Source organism: Notamacropus eugenii, chromosome 5 (genome assembly GCF_028372415.1).
Source record: "Notamacropus eugenii isolate mMacEug1 chromosome 5, mMacEug1.pri_v2, whole genome shotgun sequence".
NCBI lineage: Eukaryota > Metazoa > Chordata > Mammalia > Diprotodontia > Macropodidae > Notamacropus > Notamacropus eugenii.
Window position 1 is genome coordinate 292,621,761 of NC_092876.1, and position 19,259 is coordinate 292,641,019.

General features: G+C 38.4%; 1 pseudogene; it reads right to left on the reverse strand.

Moving 5' to 3' along the window:
• Positions 1-15,093: 15,093 nt before the first annotated feature.
• Positions 15,094-18,665, reverse strand: LOC140506234 (ADP-ribose pyrophosphatase, mitochondrial pseudogene; annotated as a pseudogene).
• Positions 18,666-19,259: the final 594 nt, after the last annotated feature.

A 19,259-nucleotide genomic window follows, 5' to 3' on the forward strand; every position in this document is an offset into this window, starting at 1 on the left:
AGTATTATTTATCTAATGTAATCTAATCCACTACAACTTTTACTTTTATCCAGTACCCTATTGTTTTGATAATTACTGTTTCATAATTTAATATCTGGTAATGCCTAAAGGAATGTCTTCATTCCTACTTTTAACTTTTTTTTCGTTTTTTTCTCAGACATTCTTGATGTCCTATTCCTCCCTATATATTTTATTATTGCTTTGCTCAATCGTTTAAATTATTCCTATGCCTATTTTATTAGTATATTACCTTTGTAGATTAATTTGTATAGAATCATCTTGTTTATTTACTTAGATTTTCTATTATTTCTTTGAAAACTAGTTGTATATTGGTAAATCTTCTGTTTGTATATTTTGGTAAATTAACTCCCAAATGCTCAATGCACTGTTACTATTTTAAATTGCATTTCATTTTCTAGCTTTCCTTGTTTTTGTTAATAATATACTGAAATACTATTAATTGTGTGAGTTTACTTTGAAATCTGTTACTTTGCTAAAAGAGTGAATTACCATAATTTATAAATATTTTCTAGGGTTTTAAAATATAAATCATATCATCTACAAATGGGGATCATTTGGTCTCCTATTTACCATTAAGTATTTCTTTAATTTCTCTCTTTTCCTTTATTTTTAGTTAGCATTTTTGGTACAATGTCACATAGGTCAGTGGCTATTAATTATTCACTCTGATCTTATTTGGAAAGTTTCAAATGATTTTTTTTTATTTTGAATAATATTAGCTCTTTGTTTTAGACATGTTTTTGAGCATATTAAGGGAAATAATTTCCTACAATTTGGTACAATTAAAATACACTAAATGTAAACAAATAGGTGAGGTATTTTGCCAGACTTTTTTTGTTCCTATTAACAAAATGTGTTTTTAAAAATAATTTTTTTGTGTTAATATTCATTAATGATTTGGAGCCATAGTTTCTTTTCTCTACTGCATCCTTCATTGGTTTAAATATTAGCACTTAATTTGTTCCACAAATGTAATTTGGTGGGATGTTTTCTTTCTCAATACTGAGAATAATTTTTGTAGTGTAGATTAATATTGAACCTCAAATATTTAATAGAATTCACCCACAAACTTGCATGGATCAGTGTTGGGCTTTGTTTTTTTTTTTGATACATTACATTTTTTATAATCATGCTATTTCCTCTAAATTCTTGGTTTTGCTATAATATAATTGTGTATGTACGTAGGGTCTCATAATTATTTATATTTCATCTTGTGAATCCACATTATTAGTTTTAATTATGGTAATTTGTTTTTCCTTTTTTTTTCTTTCTGGGAATCAGCTTAGGCAGTGGTTTATATATTGATGTTAGTCTTTTCAAAGAACCAGATTTTAGTTTTATCATGCCTGTTTTGTTTTTTTTTTCCATTTTATCTATTTCTCCGCTAATTTTTATGATTTCTTCTTTCACTTACTTGGAATTTGTTAATATGCTGATCTACTAGATTTTAAAACTGCCATGTCAGTTTCTTAAAGCTCTCTTTTCCCATTTTGTTTAATGTGTGTTTTCAGAAATATAAAAAAAATTTGGGTGTGTTCCCTCATTGTTATCATTCCCTTTTCCATGGGTTCTAATTGTTCTATGATCTTTGACTTACTTATATTTTTGGTTGTCTTATCACGTTCCCATTTAGGTTTGCACCTTTCTTATGTCCCTTATATTGATTATTGCTTTATTGAATTATGGTATGTAAAGAGTGCATTTAATAGTTCTTTCTTCTTACAATTATTTATTATTTCTTGGTGCCCTAGCACATGGCCTAGTACCATTTTTAAAGGTCTCATATGATGTTGAGAAATATGTGTTTTTTAATGTTCTAATTCAGAAGATGCTATGGTTTTCAAACTTCTCTGGCAGTTAGTTCAGTTCCACAGTTTTATTTCTCTTTATTAAATTTATCTAACTTTGAGAAAAAAAGTTTCTTGCAATTACTGCATCATGCAATCTATTCTTATTGATAATGATGATGGTACTAGTACATTTAGACTTTTCCATAGCAGTAACTTATATACTATGTAAGGAAATGTCATTACCACTTAAGAGAAGTTAAGAATTGGCTAGATCTGTTTATTCATAGAAGAAATCTGAACTTAAGGATCAATAATTTTAAAGACTGTCAGAAATAAATTTTCATTCTATGTCAAATATGAGAAGATTCTAAAAGAGTAGAAAAGATCATAGATCAAGTGTCCAAAAAATGACCAATTAGACATTAGTAAGTATAACCCACATACCTTATCTCTACAAAATAGATGGTATTTCTGATGAAGAAACGTAAGTAGGGTAACAGTAGTCTTTTGCAATTTATATTCCATAGCATCTGATATTTTTAGAGTCACACAACTGACTTCTGATTCCAAAAATGTATCTAACTCAGAAATCTGGTATCCTCTATATACATATTAAGATCATACAAGATTCTATGACAGATAGAATCATAGAGAGAATTCTGTTCAATGATCCCCTAAGGACAAATATCAAGCAACGTGTCAAACATGGAGTCAGGCACAACAAAAGGCAGTAAAGATTTTCTGTGCCATGTTTAATCTGTCCATGGAATAAACAGTGTTCACTGCAACAAGATGTAGCTAGGAGGTACAGAAGACAGAGCACTGGTTTTGGAGTCAGGAAGACCTGAGTTCAAATTTCACCACATATACTTAACTAGCTACATGACCCTAGGCAAATCACTTAATCTGTTTGCCTGTTTCCTCAATTGAAAAATGGGAATAACAGTACCTATCTCACATAGTTGTTGTGAGGATAAAATGACATACTTGTGAGTGCTTAGCACAGTGTCAGGCACATAGTATGCACCATATGAATTCTATATAACTTATTTCCTTTCCTTTTCCTTCCTCCTAATCCCACAACAACCTATGGTGCATCACAACTACTCAGTACTGACAGAGCCATATTGATTAGTGAAAAGGACATGATCCTAGTGAGATGGGCTGAACACTTCCATAGTGTTCTCAACAGACCATCATCAATCAATGCTGAGGCCATTTATCATTTACCTCAGGTTGAATTAAATCCCTCCTTAGCTAAACTTCCAACTGAAGAAGAGGTTTTGAGGGCCCTCTTTTCATGTGGCAAAGCACCTGGTGCTGATTCTATTCCAGCTGAGATTTACAAAGTAGGGGGACCATAACTCATACAAAAGCTGACTGAAATTTTCCAGGTCATATGGCAAGAAGAGGTTATCCTCCAGGAGTTCAAGAATGCCTCCACTGTCCATCTCTATAAAGGTAAATACATTGTCCTGTGACAAACACAGGGGGGTCTCCCTCAGTCATTGCTGGCAAGATTCTTGCTAGAGTCCTCCTTAATAGGCTGATCCTTCACCTGGAAGATGGTCATATACCTGAGAGCCAGTGTGGCTTCAAAAAGGGCCGAGAAACAGTTGATAATGGTGTTTGCTGCCTGACAACTACAGGAGAAATTCCAGGAGCAGAAGAGAAGTCTGTACATAATGTTTGTAGATCTGACCAAGGCCTTTGACACTGTAAGTTGTGAGGGCTTGTGGAAAATTATGTCAAAATTTGATTGCCCAGAGAGGTTCATTAGTATTGTATGTCAATTTCATGATGGCATGTTTGCCCGGGTTCTGGATAGTGGACAATGCTCTCTTGTCTTCCTAGTCACCAATGGAGTAAAACAGGGCTATGTGCTTGATCCCATGGTTTTTATCATGATGTTTTTAGCCATGTTGTCAAATGCTTTCAATGAGGATGAACACAGCATCAAAGTCAGATACTATACTGATGGTAAGTTCTTCAATTTGAAAAGGCTACAAGCCAAGACCAAAGTGGAGGGAGTGTTGGTACATGATTTTCTGTTTGCATATGATTGTGCACTCAATGCAGCCTCCTTAGCTGAGATGCAACAAAGTATGGATCAATTCTCTGCTGCCTGTGCTAATTTTGGCCTAGTAATTAACACCAAAAAAACACAGGAGCTCCTCTGGTCATCGCCACACCATCCATACAGGGAACCATCAGTTACAACAAATGGAGGAGTTTTGAATGCTGTGGATAAGTTAATTTACCAGGGATGTACTTTCCAGGGATACACATTGACAACGAGGTTGACACATGCATTGCCAGAGCTAGCTCAGTATTTGGGAGGCTCTGGAGGAAAGTGTGGGAGAGAAGAGGTATAAGACTGACTACCAAACTGAAAGTCTACAGAGTAGTTGTGCTGATCTCATTGTTGTATGCCTGTGAAACATGGACAGTCTTACCAACACCATTCCAGGAAACTGTATTGCTTCCACTGGAACTGTCGTAGAAAGATTCTGATCATCACCTGGCAGGATAAGGTACCAAATACTGAGGTCCTTTCTTGAACTAAACTGCCAAGCATTCAAACTATGCTTCAGAGAGTGCAACTCTGATGGGCTGGCCACGTTGTTCAAATGAAAAATATATGGTTGCCAAAAAGACTATTTTATGGAGAACTCACATTGGGGCAGGTGATCACATGGTGGTCAGAAGAAGCAATACAAGGACACTCTCAAGGTCTCTCTCAAGAACTTTGGATTTGACTGTGTAACATGGGAGACACTGGCACAGGACTGCTCAGCATGGCATGCCCACATCAGAAAGGGTGCTGTGCTCTATGAGCAAAGCAGAATTGAAACAGCACAAAGGAAACATAAGATGTGCAAATTTGGCGTATTCATCCCAAATATTCAAACGGACTATCTGTGCCCAATCTGTGGTAGAGCATCCCAAGCTCGTATTGGTCTGATCAGTCACAGTTGGACACATCGAAACTTGACTTTATTATGGAGATGTCATTATGACTTTATTATGGAGATGGTCCTCTTCAAGAATGAAGGACAACAACCATTCCCACAACACAAAATTTCTTCAGTGAGAACCACAGTCATTCAAAAGATATTGGTCTATCCATTCACATCATAAAAACAAAATGAATGAAGGCATGAAGAATTAAAATTGCTCATATTATTATAGGGATCACACTAAATTATAATATCAGAGTATCTATCTCTAACACAGATAGATGTTGTCAATGATTAAAGCGGATTACAGAATTGAGTAGGGAAAACAAATGGAAGCATCACATTAAAGATATCATACAATGTCTTTGAACATTTTCAATCTTTTCACTGACGCACATGCTCATCTTTTAAACACAAATATTCTCTGGGTATTTTTATATGTCTACAAATAACAGAATACCCAGTTTTCAAAAGACTCAAATTTCAGGTACAGTGAAAGGCAATGGAAAGACATGAACTATATAAGTAGAAGACAGCATTACACAAAAGACATCTTTGAGCTACACCAGGATTCCTCTTTAGGAAATCAGATTTCAGAGTCAGAAGAGACCTAAAAGGCCACCTGGACTAAATTGTATCTGAATAACTTGACAAATCCTTTCTGCAATGTATCCAACAGACAGTCATCTGAATTTTGCTTGAAAATCGCAAGTGAGGGAAAAACTATTCTCTCACAAGGTAGCCTTTTTGGATGGCACTAATTATTAAGAATTTTTTTCCTTTAAAATAAACCTAAACCTGCTTCTCTGTAACTTCTACTTATGTCTGCTAGGTCTGCCTTCTGAAGCTAAGTAGAACACTTTCATGACACCCATTCAAATACATGAAGATGACTGTATCTTTCCTATTTCTATTGCAAATCTCACAATATTGCCTCTCAGGCTAATAGAATACAATTCTCTTGTAGATGTCCTAGCATCTTCTCCAATCTCTCCTATGTTTTATTGGTATACTGGGGTGATACTAGCTTCTCAAAAGTCTGTGCCAGTAGAGCAGACAAAAAAAATACTGCCTATTATTCAACTGAAAGAAATCAGAAAGGTTTTGGGAAAAAGTCCAATTAACTCTGTAGTCTACTGTGCTCTGTTCTGTTCTATTAGTAATATTATTTTCATCTTAGACCTTGAAGTCATATATCAAAGATAAAAATAGCTACTTGACATTCACTTTTGGTTTGAGATGTATTTTAATTGTCTTATTCTAAAGCCAAAGGGTTTTTTCTTTTTTATTTTTCTTTTTTTGATATTTTAGAGAATTTGATGCATTCTCTAGGATGATTTCCTTGTAAGGAAATCTGAGGTCAAATATTTTACAAGAGACATGGCTTTAACTTCATAATGAAGGCAATAAGAAAATGTCATGTGATCTCTAAAAATTAAATCTGTAACTATTCAGGAATATCTTTTTTTTTTTTTTTAAGAGGAAATACATTTCTAGAGTGTGGTAGTATAAAGTGTGCTGGATTTGGAGTCTAAGGACTTGAACTCAAATCCCAGCTCTGCTTGCTATCCACGTAACCTTGGACAAATCACTAAAACTCTGCGTCTGTGTCTTCATGTTTAAATGAGGGGTTTGGACTAGATGACCTCTGAAATTTCTTCTAGCTCTGAGGTCTGATTTTTTTTTTTTAAATACTAATGAGGTAGCTGAGAAAAAAAATATGTAGAGTTATCTAACTGGTAGGAAGCTAAACGATGACTTAAATAGCTATCTTCTAGTACATAAATAGCGTTTTCCTGACCAGATGTTCACCATCTATACTAGGAATAGAGCTAAGCTTAAATGGGTTATAACATCAAGAAAAATTAAGGTCAATTTTAGAAAAAAAATCCTTTCTGTATTTATTAAGTGCTTTCTATACATGAAACAATGTGCAAAAACCTAGGGATAGAAATACAAAACCAAGCTAATCTCTGCCCTCAGGAAGATATGAAATCTAATGGGGGATGGGGAACAACACAAAAAGAAAATGATGGACAAAGAAGGAAGTCTTGGTCTCTGAAATTACAAGAATGGTGAATGAAACAGTGAGACAGTTGATTGACGTGTTGTATGGCCCAGGCAAAATTCACAGCACCTACGGCAACTATGAGACATAGTTTGGAAGCACAAAGCATAACAGACTTTCCACATAGAAGGCAGAAGAAAAACATTTATTTCGACACCAGAAAGCTAAATCTGTCATAGTAGCCAAGAAGTCAATACAATCACTGCAGGGGACAAAACCATTCCCAAATCTTCCCCACCTGCCAGGGCCTTTCCACAAACAGTCCTGAGCCTAGCTGTGCCTGCTTGCCTGTGTACTCTCTCTCCCTCCAACCTAAATTTTCTCAATAACTTCCTCTCAGTTTTGCTCCACCTTTCCTATTCTATACATTCAACAAGTTCCTCCCACCACCCGTGACTTAGGCTTCAATGTGATTTAAGCAGGTCACATGGGCCTATTAATGAATGGGAAAGATTTTCCCATTTAAATTACCATTACACATCTTTTCAGAAGCAGTGGCTGGTTGGTGGTGGTAATTCTTCGTTCTAGAAGACGGCCAAACTGACATCACTATGCTAGAGTCAGTTATAGTGTGTCAGACTGGCTGACCAGACTAAGATGAGCTTGGAATGCCCTACTATAGGTCAGGCACAAATAGTCCACACGAATATTTGGGGTGGATTCTCTAAATATGTGCATCTAGCATTTCTTTTGAGCTACTGCAATTTTGCTTTACTCTAGAGGAGAGTGAGGTCAATGACTTCATGCAACTCTGTCTCACTTAAATCCAATTTATGCACGAATCAAAACACATCCCCTGACTTCAGGTCTAGCACACTATTGACTGTGCCACCTAGATGAGATGGAATACTATTATGCCATAAGAAATGACGAGCAGGATGGCTTCAGATAAACCTGGGTAGATTTATATGAACTTATATAAAGTAAAATGAGCAAAATCAGGTGATTGTACACAATAACAGCATTATTGTGTGATCAACTGTGAAAGACTTAGCTACTCGGATATGGACAACGATTTAAGACAATTACAAAGGATCCATGATAAAAAATGTTATCCACCTCCATAGAGAGAACTGGATGAACTCTGCAGATTGACACACATTTTTTAAAACTTTATCTTTCATGTTTTATTTTTTTATCTCTGTATTCTTTTGCAACATGGCTAATATAGAAATATTTTGCATGAATTCACATTTTTAATTGATATCAAATTGTTTGCCTTCTTAAGGAGGGGAGTGGGATGGGAAGGAAGGAAAGAATTTACTTCAAAATTATTTAAAGTGATTGTTAATTTTTTTACATGTAATTGGGAAATATTTAATGAAATAAATAAAAATATATTTAAAAATATCCCAAGTACATTTTATTTTAGTTCCAGTCCTACTCATTGTGTATTTGACATCTTTGCATTCTACCACTAAGCTCCTCTATTCGTAAACCTTCACTGGTTCCTCAATACTTCCTGAATAAAATTTAAACTCATGATCTTGGTCTTCAGGTCTTTGACAACCTGTGTGTGTTCATCCTTCCTTGCTGAAGAAGATCATGCCACCAGAGAAATGATGACATGACTTGCACTTGACTTTGTTTTGAGTGAGGGAGGTCTGTGCAGGTTACCAGCCCACTTCTCCTCCAGAGCCATCTGAATCCATCAGGATGACTGGAGATGACCCAGGATAAGGCAATTGGGGTTAAGTGACTTGCCCAGGGTCACACAGCTAGTGAATGTCAAGTGTCTGAGGTGAGATTTGAACTCAGGTCCTCCTGACTCCTGCACTGGTGCTCTATCCACTGCACCACCTAGCTGCCCCTTTGACAAACTCGTTCTAACCCAGCTGTCCAGCTTTATATCATATTCTCCTTCAAATATTCTATTTCTGAGTCACCGTCAATTCTCCATAATTTTCTGTTCTTGTCCTTTCTTCTTCTGCTTGACTTTTCTCCAATCGTTCTATGTGTTAGAATAGACTTCCCACCCTACACTCCCACAAACACCTGTCACTCGCCAGCCTCTAGATAAAAATGATCTCTCCTTCCTCAAATTTGTCACAATGTGACCTGCTCTCCTTTATCTCTACCACATTCTACATCATATATTTATGTGTGCATGTTGGGTATTTCACTACCATCAACTACCCTATTAGACTATAATATGCTTCTTGAGTTATGGATTCTGTTATTTTCCCTTCTATGTGTCCTCAATGCCTAGGTACAGTATCTTGCAGGCTTTAAGTTACTAAATTCAATTGAATTGAATGCAGCAGTATGTTCTACAATGAGAAATATAAGAAGTAAGGTATTTTGCCTTGTTTAAAAGGCAAAAAAGGTATTTGCTTTTGATAAAAATATAGCCCATATGAGGTCCTTTTTCACTCTATTTTAGGGCAATCTTTCATTTTCCACTGTTATTTTTCTTATGTTTATCTACACCATCCTTAAGGACCTACATTTTTAAAAATATTTTCCTCAGGCCAAATTATGTGGAAACCATGTAATTTTTTTTTAAAAAAATGTGATTAAATTTACTTTACACAAATGAAATATTGAAATTAGAAGCAGAAATTCTGCCTTAAGTTCCCAGATTTTTGACAGATAACCTCCTTCTTTAGGAAAGGTATGATCTTAGCTAGCCAATGAAGTACTGTTTGAGAGAGATCTGTTTCTGCTGTTACTCTAAGGTATTTTCATACTGTTATCATAGAATATTACATTAGGCATATAAAGTTTGAGGGAAAATGCATAGGAAAACTATTTCTTTTTCCCTTTATGCTCAAGTACCTAACCAAATGAAAACTAAAAGAACAATCAAGATAGAAAGAATAAGAAAAAAAAGACAGTTTGAAATAGTTATTCAATGTCTTTTTTTTTTTAATATCTTGTCTAGGGCATCATTCCTATAATACAATGAAGATCTGTGTATAATCTTTTGCTTCCCAAAAATTTTGCCTTAAAGGAAAGAGGGGTAACTGTTCAAATATATCTATACATGTGTTTGTATATGTGTGTTGTATATGTGTGTGTGTGTGTATGTGTGTGTATGCATTAAGAGTGTATTCCATAATCATTGCCAGGAGAATTAATCTTTTGGAATCAAATGAGGTAGAAAAACTATTCTATCTGTCCTTTCTTTCACTGGTTGGCAGGATTAAGAAGGTGTAGCTTTACTTACTGTCTTTACCCAAACTGATTTCCATTAAGCATTCTGATACTTATAAGAGTCTCTATTAAATCCCAGTAAAACTATCTCAGATGAAATCATTATCATACACTTTTCCAATCTTCTGGTTTCTACAAGTAAAAACATGCTGACAGATATCTTGGTATAAGAAATTACTAAAAGGATTTTATCTGAACAGTTTAGTTCCTCCTCCATCCCCCTTTTAAATGTCTAGTGGATGATGAGAAATTACTTAGGGTATGTAGCTACATGCTTCTCCTTGTAAAGATGTTGAGGCAAAACTTGAACCAAAGAGGAGAGACATAACTGATTGTGTTCCATTCTCATTCAAATAACCAGTGATAGAGGAAAATTAAGGGGGAAATAAAGGGCAGGGAGATAAGGAAGAACTGAGAAAATTCTTTGCTTAGTGAATGAGAAAGCAAACAAACTAAACAGGAGCTTAACTAATGTCCTAGCTTAATTTCAGCCTGGGCAATGACATAGTTCTGGAGCTTAGGGTACTAAAACATTAAGCACGTTCACAAAGCACGTTCACAAAGAAAAATATACACAAATAATAATTTAAGCACACCATTATTGGAGTGCCAGACTTTGAGTCAAGAAGACCCGAGTTCCAATTCTACCTCTGATACTTAATAGTTGCATGAACCTGGGGCAGCTAGGTGGTACAGTGGATAGAGCACCAGTGCAGGAGTCAGGAGGACCTGAGTTCAAATCTCAACTCAGATACTTGACACTCACTAGCTGTGTGACCTTGGGCAAATCACATAACCCCAAGTGCCTCATCCTGGGTCATCTCCTGGTGGCACAGGAACTCACTGCAGCAAAGCTATCTCAGGAGTGGAGGGCTTTTGCTTGAATTTACTCTGGACTTCACTTTGATGTTGAGCATCTTTTATAAGTCCTGGATATGATAAGAAGCCATTGATTACTGAATATCTTCTTTTAAATGCTTAAAAAAGAAAAGTGTATAATTGAACTATTGTCATACAACTAACACATTTAGTGTATGTGGCAAATGGAAAGGATCATTACTGACAATTATACTACAGATTTTAGAATCATTTATCACAGGAAAAGTTGGAAGAAGCACTGCATGTCATCTAGTCTAGCTCCTCTCATTCTACAGATCACTGCAGGAAGATTCATCTTTGGAGAGCAACAGCAAAAGGAAAGTCTGAATTTATTTATTTTTTATTCCTAACATTTGTTGACTGTAAGAAAGAGACTTAACCTAAAATTAGAAATCACAAATGCATAGAACCACAGAGCTGGATCAAGAATCCTCTCTATGACATCCCCATCAAGTGATCACCCAGCCCTCTGCTTCAATTTCTAGTGAGGAGAAACCATTACCTTCTGAATGGTTCCAAGCACTGGGAAGTTTTTCCATTAATTGTGTCTAAATCTATGTCTAACTTCAACTAAGTTATTCACAATTCTGTTTTCAGAACTAAGCAGAGTGAGTCTGTTCTCTCCTCTTACATGACACTTCTTGAAATATTTTGAAAAGTTACCCCCAAATAAGTCTTCACATTTCCTGCTAAACATTCCCAGTTTCTTCAGCTGATATTCATATGGCACATTTTCTCTAAAATTAAAACTATCCAAAAGTGCATTGTGCTGTCATGGGAAGTAGATTATCCTTCCCTAAAGGTCTTTAATAAAGACTGGTGAAATGTTTGTTGGGGACATAGAAAGAATTCCTGATTGGGTATAATTTGGACTAGATGTTCTCTTTTGACTGAGATTCTATTATATGTAATATTAAAGTCTCTTGGCACACAACAGATACCTTTCTTCTCCTCTTTGGACAAAATCATTGGTGGCACAGAAACAGAAAGGCTATGTCCCCAGAACCTAGTAGAGTATCTGGAATATAACAGTCAAGAGTTTTGGGGTAGAGATTGGGGTGCTGAGGGGTCCTGGGATGCCAAGAATACCAAGGCAGAGTCACTGGGAATGAATCCACACACTCAATGCTTCTTTCAGTCAAAAGACAGTTTATTATAACATCAATAAAATCCCTTTGGGGAACTTGCAACCTAATGGGGGTAAATCTAGAACTTATAAAGAAAAAGGGCATGGGAAAGGAATGCCAGGAATACTAATTAGGTAACCTAAGGGCCCAGATGTCTTTGGGAGCTATGTTTGGGAAAGTATAGAGGGAGTATACTAAATACTGAGGGAGTTGTCAGTCATGGACCCATCATTAGGTGCTATGAAAAGGCTTGCTGATTGACTGATTTGACTACTGGCATTGAAACATGCTACAATCCACCCTTACTAAAAAAAAAAAGAAGAAAACAGCATAAGTGTGGCACAGAGGCCATGATACACAGTAGTGAATAACATAATTTATTATAAACCTAAGCATGCAAAGATAGGGGAAAAAAAACAAAAAAACTTTAGTAAAAGATTTTGTTGTTCAGTTGTTTCAGTTGTGTCCAAATCTTCAAGAACTCATTTGAGGTTTTCTTGGCAAAGACACTGGGGTGGGTTGCCATTTCCTTCCCCAACTCATTTTACATTTCAGGAACTGAGGTAAATCAGGTTAAGTAATATATACTTAGGTAATAGATAAGTGAGGTGAATTCTCAAACATGCTCAGAAGATTTCTTAGATCACAGAATCAAGTGAAAAGGGACCTCAGAAGCCATCATACTCAATCTATATCCAAACAAGAAAATCCAAACAGAAGTTAGCAGGCCTTTGCTTCAAGGCCCAAGGCAAAAAGTTCCACTTTTGTATACTCCTGATAGTAAGGAAGCTTTTACTTACATCAAGTCAAAATATGTTTCTGCTAGAACTCTGTTAAAAATTGAATAGCTAATAAATTCTTGACTAATTGATGATTTCATCCTCCAAAAGGTAGAGGAAACAATTAGGGGAACTGATATTCTGGACTTAATCCTCACCAATACCAGTGATGAATTTTTTTCTGGGTTATAAATGAAAATATTTGGAGAGAAGTGACTATTCCATCTTAGAATTTCTGACAAGGAAGGTAAGAAAAGCTAAGAACAGTGTGACATGGCAACTAGACTTTTGTATAGCAGGTTTCAAAGAGTTCAGAGAAAGAATAAATAGGATTCTACAGGGGAAATCACCCCAGTAGTAAGCTCTCAAGAATAAAATTCTGAAGACACTAAAAGGATTTACTTTGATAAAAAGCAAAAAGGGAAACAGCCCAGTGAGAATGCACAAGTAATTCACTAACCCAACTTAGATTTTATAAAGATATATAGAAAATGGAAATCCTCCAGATAATGGAGGAAAAATATCATCTCTAAGAACAGCATCTGAAATGCTAAAGCTCAGAGTAAGTTGCAGATGATGAAGAAAGCTAAGAAGAAAAGGCATGCTTGGGAGTAGTATTTTTTTTTTGTTATTGCTGGGTTTTTTGTTGTTGTTGTTTTGTTTTTTTACTATTACCAGGGAAAAGAGGAGAATCAAGGCAGGGTTGCTCAATTCTTTCATTGCTTGTTTTCTATATCAAGAAAGACTTGTGGTATGGAAAAACTGATAGGGAACTGGAAGTCAAGATGAGTAAGAAGATTTGCCTTTGATGAGTTCAAGTTAGTGACCTAGATAAATTATAGTTTAAGTACATAAAGTGGTGGATTTAACTGCTGAGCCTGTCAGTGATCTCTGAAAACTCACAGAAAATGGTTGAGTAACTACAACCTTAATTAAAAAAAAAAAATGAAGATAACAGCGTCTGAAAAATGAGTCCAGTGAGCTTGACTTAAAATTCCTGGCAACAGTAAAAAATGCATTAAGGAAATCTTTAACATATATATTTGCATCTATAGATGTGATTATGTAGGAAAAAAGAAATGGTGATCATAGAGATACAGCATGCTTTCAACAAAAGATAATGCCAAACTAATCTCATTTCTTCTTAAAATATGGTAGATTAAGGAAACTATGTAGACACTTTATCTAGGAGCTAAGTGGTACATTGGATAGAAAACTAGGCCTGGAGTCAGACCTGTATTCAAATTTGGCTTCTGACACTTTAATAGCTATGTGACTCTGGCCAAAGCACTTAAATCCGTTTGCCTCAGTTCCCTCACCTCTAAATTAGGAATAATGTATCTAACCTTTCAGAGTTGTTGTGAGGATCCCATGAGATAATAAAGTGCCTGGTACAGTGTAAGCACTATGTGTTTGCCCTATTTTATATAAGTAATATTCTATATATCTAGGTTTCAGCAAAGCATTTGACAAAGTCTATCCATCATGATGAGATGGAGATATCCAAGCTAGAAAACAGAATAATTAGGTGGATTTTTATCTTGTTGGTTGGCCATAGCCAAAGAATGGTTTGATATCAACTTGGAAGGAGATCTCTAAGTGTACCACCCCATTTGTTTATCTTTCAAACAATGGATAAGCCTTTATTAAGACCAGGTACTGTGCTAGGCACCAGAGAAACAAATACTCTCAAAGCGCTTATATTTCCCTAAGGGCAGATGTCATGTTCACATAGAAGTAAATGCAAGATATATACAAAATAAATACAATGATGGAGATAGAAGGCAACTAACAACTAAGGGAATGGGGAAAGCTCTCTTGAAGGAGGCTGAAAATGAGCTGAACCTTGAAGGGAGCTCCAGGACTAAGAAATGAGAGCAGAGCATATTCCAGGCATGGAGTGATAAGACTGCAAAAATCTAGCAATGAGGAACAAGACAGGAAGCAAGTGTAGCTTGAGAAAGAAGGACTGAGGAATTAAAAAGTGGAAATGAGTGTAGGAAAGGAAAAAAATGAAAACTAGAAAGCAAAGAGTTACTCAAGGAAGAGACTGATAAAAAGGAGGTGAAAAGAGAGGAATTTTATTGAAGGAAAGTAAAAATTAAGGGGCAAAGGGTTTGAGGGAGAGTGTCCCTTTCAGCTGCTGGGAGTTGCTCTTTAACCCTAAAACTATGACTCTTCAGCTCCAAAAGCATAAATTCAAAATATCTGGAAATCACTAAATGTTTCTATTCACAGCTGTTGCTTGAAGAAAAGGAGTTTAATTGGGGATGGGGGAAGTCTAAGTCTCTAAATAATAAAACAAATCATGGTGCTGAAATAACCCAAAGGAAATTTTAATTGCTAAAATTACATTTTTGTTGTTCTGTGCAACATTTAAGTACAATAAAAACAAAGCATATATTTTTTTCAGGAAGGAACCTAGCTATTTAAACACAAAAATTAAATTAATTGATATTTCTATGTTAAGTAAAAGTATTAGCATACAGAATCAAACAGGTTAAGAAAATCTTGCAAATTTTGAAAACAAACTAAAAGCTAAAATTTATTGCCACATGTATAGAGTACAAAATTTGACTTTTTTTGGTTTTGTTTACCTCTATTTTTCCCAGTTCAATACCAATGCACTGGTCTCACTTGCCTCATTCTAAATATTCTTGAAGCATTAGTTAAGCAGTTCACCTAGGCCTCCAAATCACCATCAGCCCTTTGCTACTTCATCATTCATTACCTACCCTGATTCACTTTCACTGGGAATACTGAACTGCTGTGTATTGCTGGAGGATATCACACAATTATCCCTTTTGGGGACACAACAGATTCCTGTTTTTTCATCTCAGCTGGGCTCAATCCTTTGTTCTTCAGTGATAGTTAACTTAATCCCTAGAGTGCCTGGTTCCAAACCCCCTACACCCCCAACCCCTTCAAATTGGGTCCACTCATTTTGAGTGAATTCATTTCCCCTACTCTACTTCTCAAACCCCCTCTACCTTTTCACTTTTCTTAAATAACTGCCTATGTGACTTAAAGCAAGTCACTGGATATCTCTAAGGGTGTTAATCTGTAAAATGTATCTCTAAACCTATGATCCTAAGATACAAAATCAGGATAACATAGATTTCATTGATTATAGGGAACTCCTGAGAGTAAACTATCCGTATCAAAGCAATCAACATATGCTCTGCAACAAGTCAGAGTTGCTTGAGGTGGTTTAGAACAGTGACATAAGTCAAGGTCAACTATACCCACTAACTTTACATTTCCTCTTTGAGGCAAATAATAAAGTTTACTTTTTAGTTTGCATTATTACAATCTTTTACGGACTAAACAGATGGGAGGGAGTTATCAGTGTATAACTGCTGTTCATCCAGTACAGCTAGAACAATAGATGTAAGCAGGAATGACAATAATCACTACATTTGTATAGTGCTTTAGTGATTTCACATCTATTAAATTTCATGAGATCCTGAAAACAGCCTAATGAAGTAGATAAGGGAGGTATTATTCCCATTTTATAGCTGAAGGAACTAAGGATTAGAAAGTTTGTCTAGTCCAGGGCCACAAGACAGCAAAAGTGAAACTCAAACCCAGGTCCTGAGGCCAGGTACATGAAAGGTACCTCAGAATTTAATTAGTCTAACTCCAGACCCAAATCATAAATTCTTTATACAGCACAAACCTCCCCCTTAAAAACCACTAAGGCCTCAAAATACAGTATCCTCAAGTAAGCACATCACATTTTTTTTCCATTCCTGGACAAGTTTTATTGAGGATTTTTCAGAAACTAAAACGACTGGATTGTTTTTCATACAGTTGATTAAGTTAAAAATATTCAGTTTTAATTTTTAAAAGCAGTTTTAACATGACTATCCAAAACTAATTTTGAAACGGGTAAAACAAAAATCAGGCTACCTTGGACCATCGCCAACGTTATAGCTCCTTCTGGTGCACATGTTGTGGCATGAAATTAGCAATATTACACAATTCGGGTGCAGAAAAATTAAGCAGAACACACTATCAATAGAGAATTAACTAGGAAAAAAGCAAAGAAACTTGTTGGCTAAGCATTTATTTTGGCCTACAAGTATGAAAAGAGTAACAGTTATTTAATTTGGGCTAAGGCAAATAAAAAGAATAATGTACAAAATGCTATTTATATTTATCTTCTGGCTAAAAAGATTTTCTTCTCTTTATCATTTCACTCTATTTTTAAAAATACCAATCTCTGACTCTAGGGCAAATACAATTAGTTTAGGATGTGATATTTTAAAAAAAATTTCCCAATACCTCAAGACCCACTTCTCCTCCCAGACAGACATTCCCTATAGCAAAATGTTTTTTGTTTGTTTTGAAAGAGGGAGAAAAGTACAGAAAAGCCAACCAGTATAACAAAAAATTCTGACATTATATGCAGTGATACACACCGATTCCCCCACCTCTGCAAAGAAACAGAATAAATATCTTCTAGTATATCTTCTTTGGGGCCCAACTTGTGACCTTTTAAAATGAACGTTCTGATTTCTTTCTCTGGACCCACAGCTCTTTATTTGAAGACCTTAAGTATACTTGCAATTTCCTAGGCTATCATCCATGGTAGCCAGGGCCTCTCAGTCCTCACTCCAATGAGCTCCTCGCTTCTCCGCCACAAGTTCAATGAATTGGGAGTGATTAGCGTAAAGTTTGAGTTTATCACTGATTTCCACCCATTTCACCTTGCCAGCATCATCTCCTGCTTCCAGAGTCAGATTATCCATCGTCTCGCCTGTTTCATCATGGTAGTTCACAGCTTCTGTCTCCATCCAGGCACTATCAGTGTTTCGAGGGTCATCCACATATCCCTTATAAACCACTAAATGCTCCTGGCTGAAGAGGCTGTGTAACTGTTCCTCCAGCTCCTTCTTTTCTGCCTTGGACTTCTCTAAGGCATTCATGGCTTCTTCCCCAAACTCTCGTTTCAAGGTGGCGCTGATTTTCTCTCCTGGATCCACCATGCCCCCCGGGATCGCCCACTCTCCACAGTCTTTCCGTTTGATGGCTACAAACTGCAGGATGTCTTTGCCAGAGACGGGGTGGGAGACCTTCTTTCCATAGCTGTCCCTTTTCCATCGAGTGATGATGGGGTCTGCTGCGTGGTTTGGGCCCCACCGTCCCAGAAGGCCCCGGCCAACAAGTCCTGTACGGCCTGCGGGATTTCTAGGTCGACCATTTACAACCTCGTAGGGCCCATTGTGGCTTTTCCGGTCAACCAGTCCGTCCCTCTCATTGAACTTGGGAGAAAAACCCCTGTCACCTATCTGGGGATCCGCCCAGGAAGGCCCCGCCAGGACGGCGGCCGCCGTGTACTCCACGGGCTCGTACTCGGGCCACTCCACCAGCCAGGACACTTTGTCGTCGGGCACGTGACATCGCTCCACTGTGGACCGCGGGTAAGGCGACGACCGAGCCTTGCGGTGGAGGCTCCCCCCAGCACGCGCGGCGGACGACATGAGGACGACGGAGGTGAGACAGGCTCGCAGGAAGTCTCGCGAGGCCGCCAGCGCGGTCCCTCGAAGCAGCAGGGAAGCCCCGAGGGCCAAAGTCAAGGCCAGCGTGGAGGTTCCGGAGCCTCCCCCAGCGGCTCCCCGGGAGAGGCTTCCAGCAGTTAGGCCGCTCCCGGTGCTGCCTCTGCGGCTCCTCGGATCCGACAGAGGGCGGCTGGACTGGCCCCTCGCCCGCTCCTACACGAAGCGCTGCTTTGCTTTTTGTTAATCTAGGTCACCCACAGCGCGGCAGCGGACGGACCAGCCTCCCCGCGACAACGGCCGCCACAGGGTCTCACGGGAAACGGGGCGGCCGAGGAGCAAGACCCAGGAAGCGCAGGAGCCTAGGCCCCGCCCCCCGACTCGGGCCCCGCCCCTCTCGCACCCCGGGCACCCAGAACTGTTCACACAGACCCCGCCCCTTCGGCCACCAACCCTCCCACCCACGCCGTCCCGGGGCTTTGGGGCAGTAGAGCATTCTGACCCTGCCTCCGGACAGCTAACATTTCCGAACCCCGCCCCTGCCTCGCTCCTAGACCCCGCAGGCCCCCAGATCCCTCCTCAGCCCAGGCCGCGCGCCCGACCGAGCCTTCCCCACCGAACCCCCTCACCTCTGACACGCTCCAGGCCAGGTCACCCTCACAGACACTCCACCCCCCGCCCCCAACTGCCGCAGACCCCGACCTGGCGCCTAGACCCCCGCCCTGGCGCCTAGACCCCGCCCATAGCCCCTCCCACCCGGCCCCTCACCCTGGTCGACCCCTCCCACACCACTCCCATCCCGGGCCTCCGGCCCAGATTCAGCCAAACTCCCCAGCCCCGCCCCTCCTCGACCGGCCCCGCCCCCGCGTGCTCCAGGCCCAGGGGGACAGGGGCCCCCAGCGATCCCGATCCCGGCCCCGGCCCCACGCCCCACCCGGGCTCTTCTTTCTTCTCTACGTGACCTTCTAGCCCCAAGGT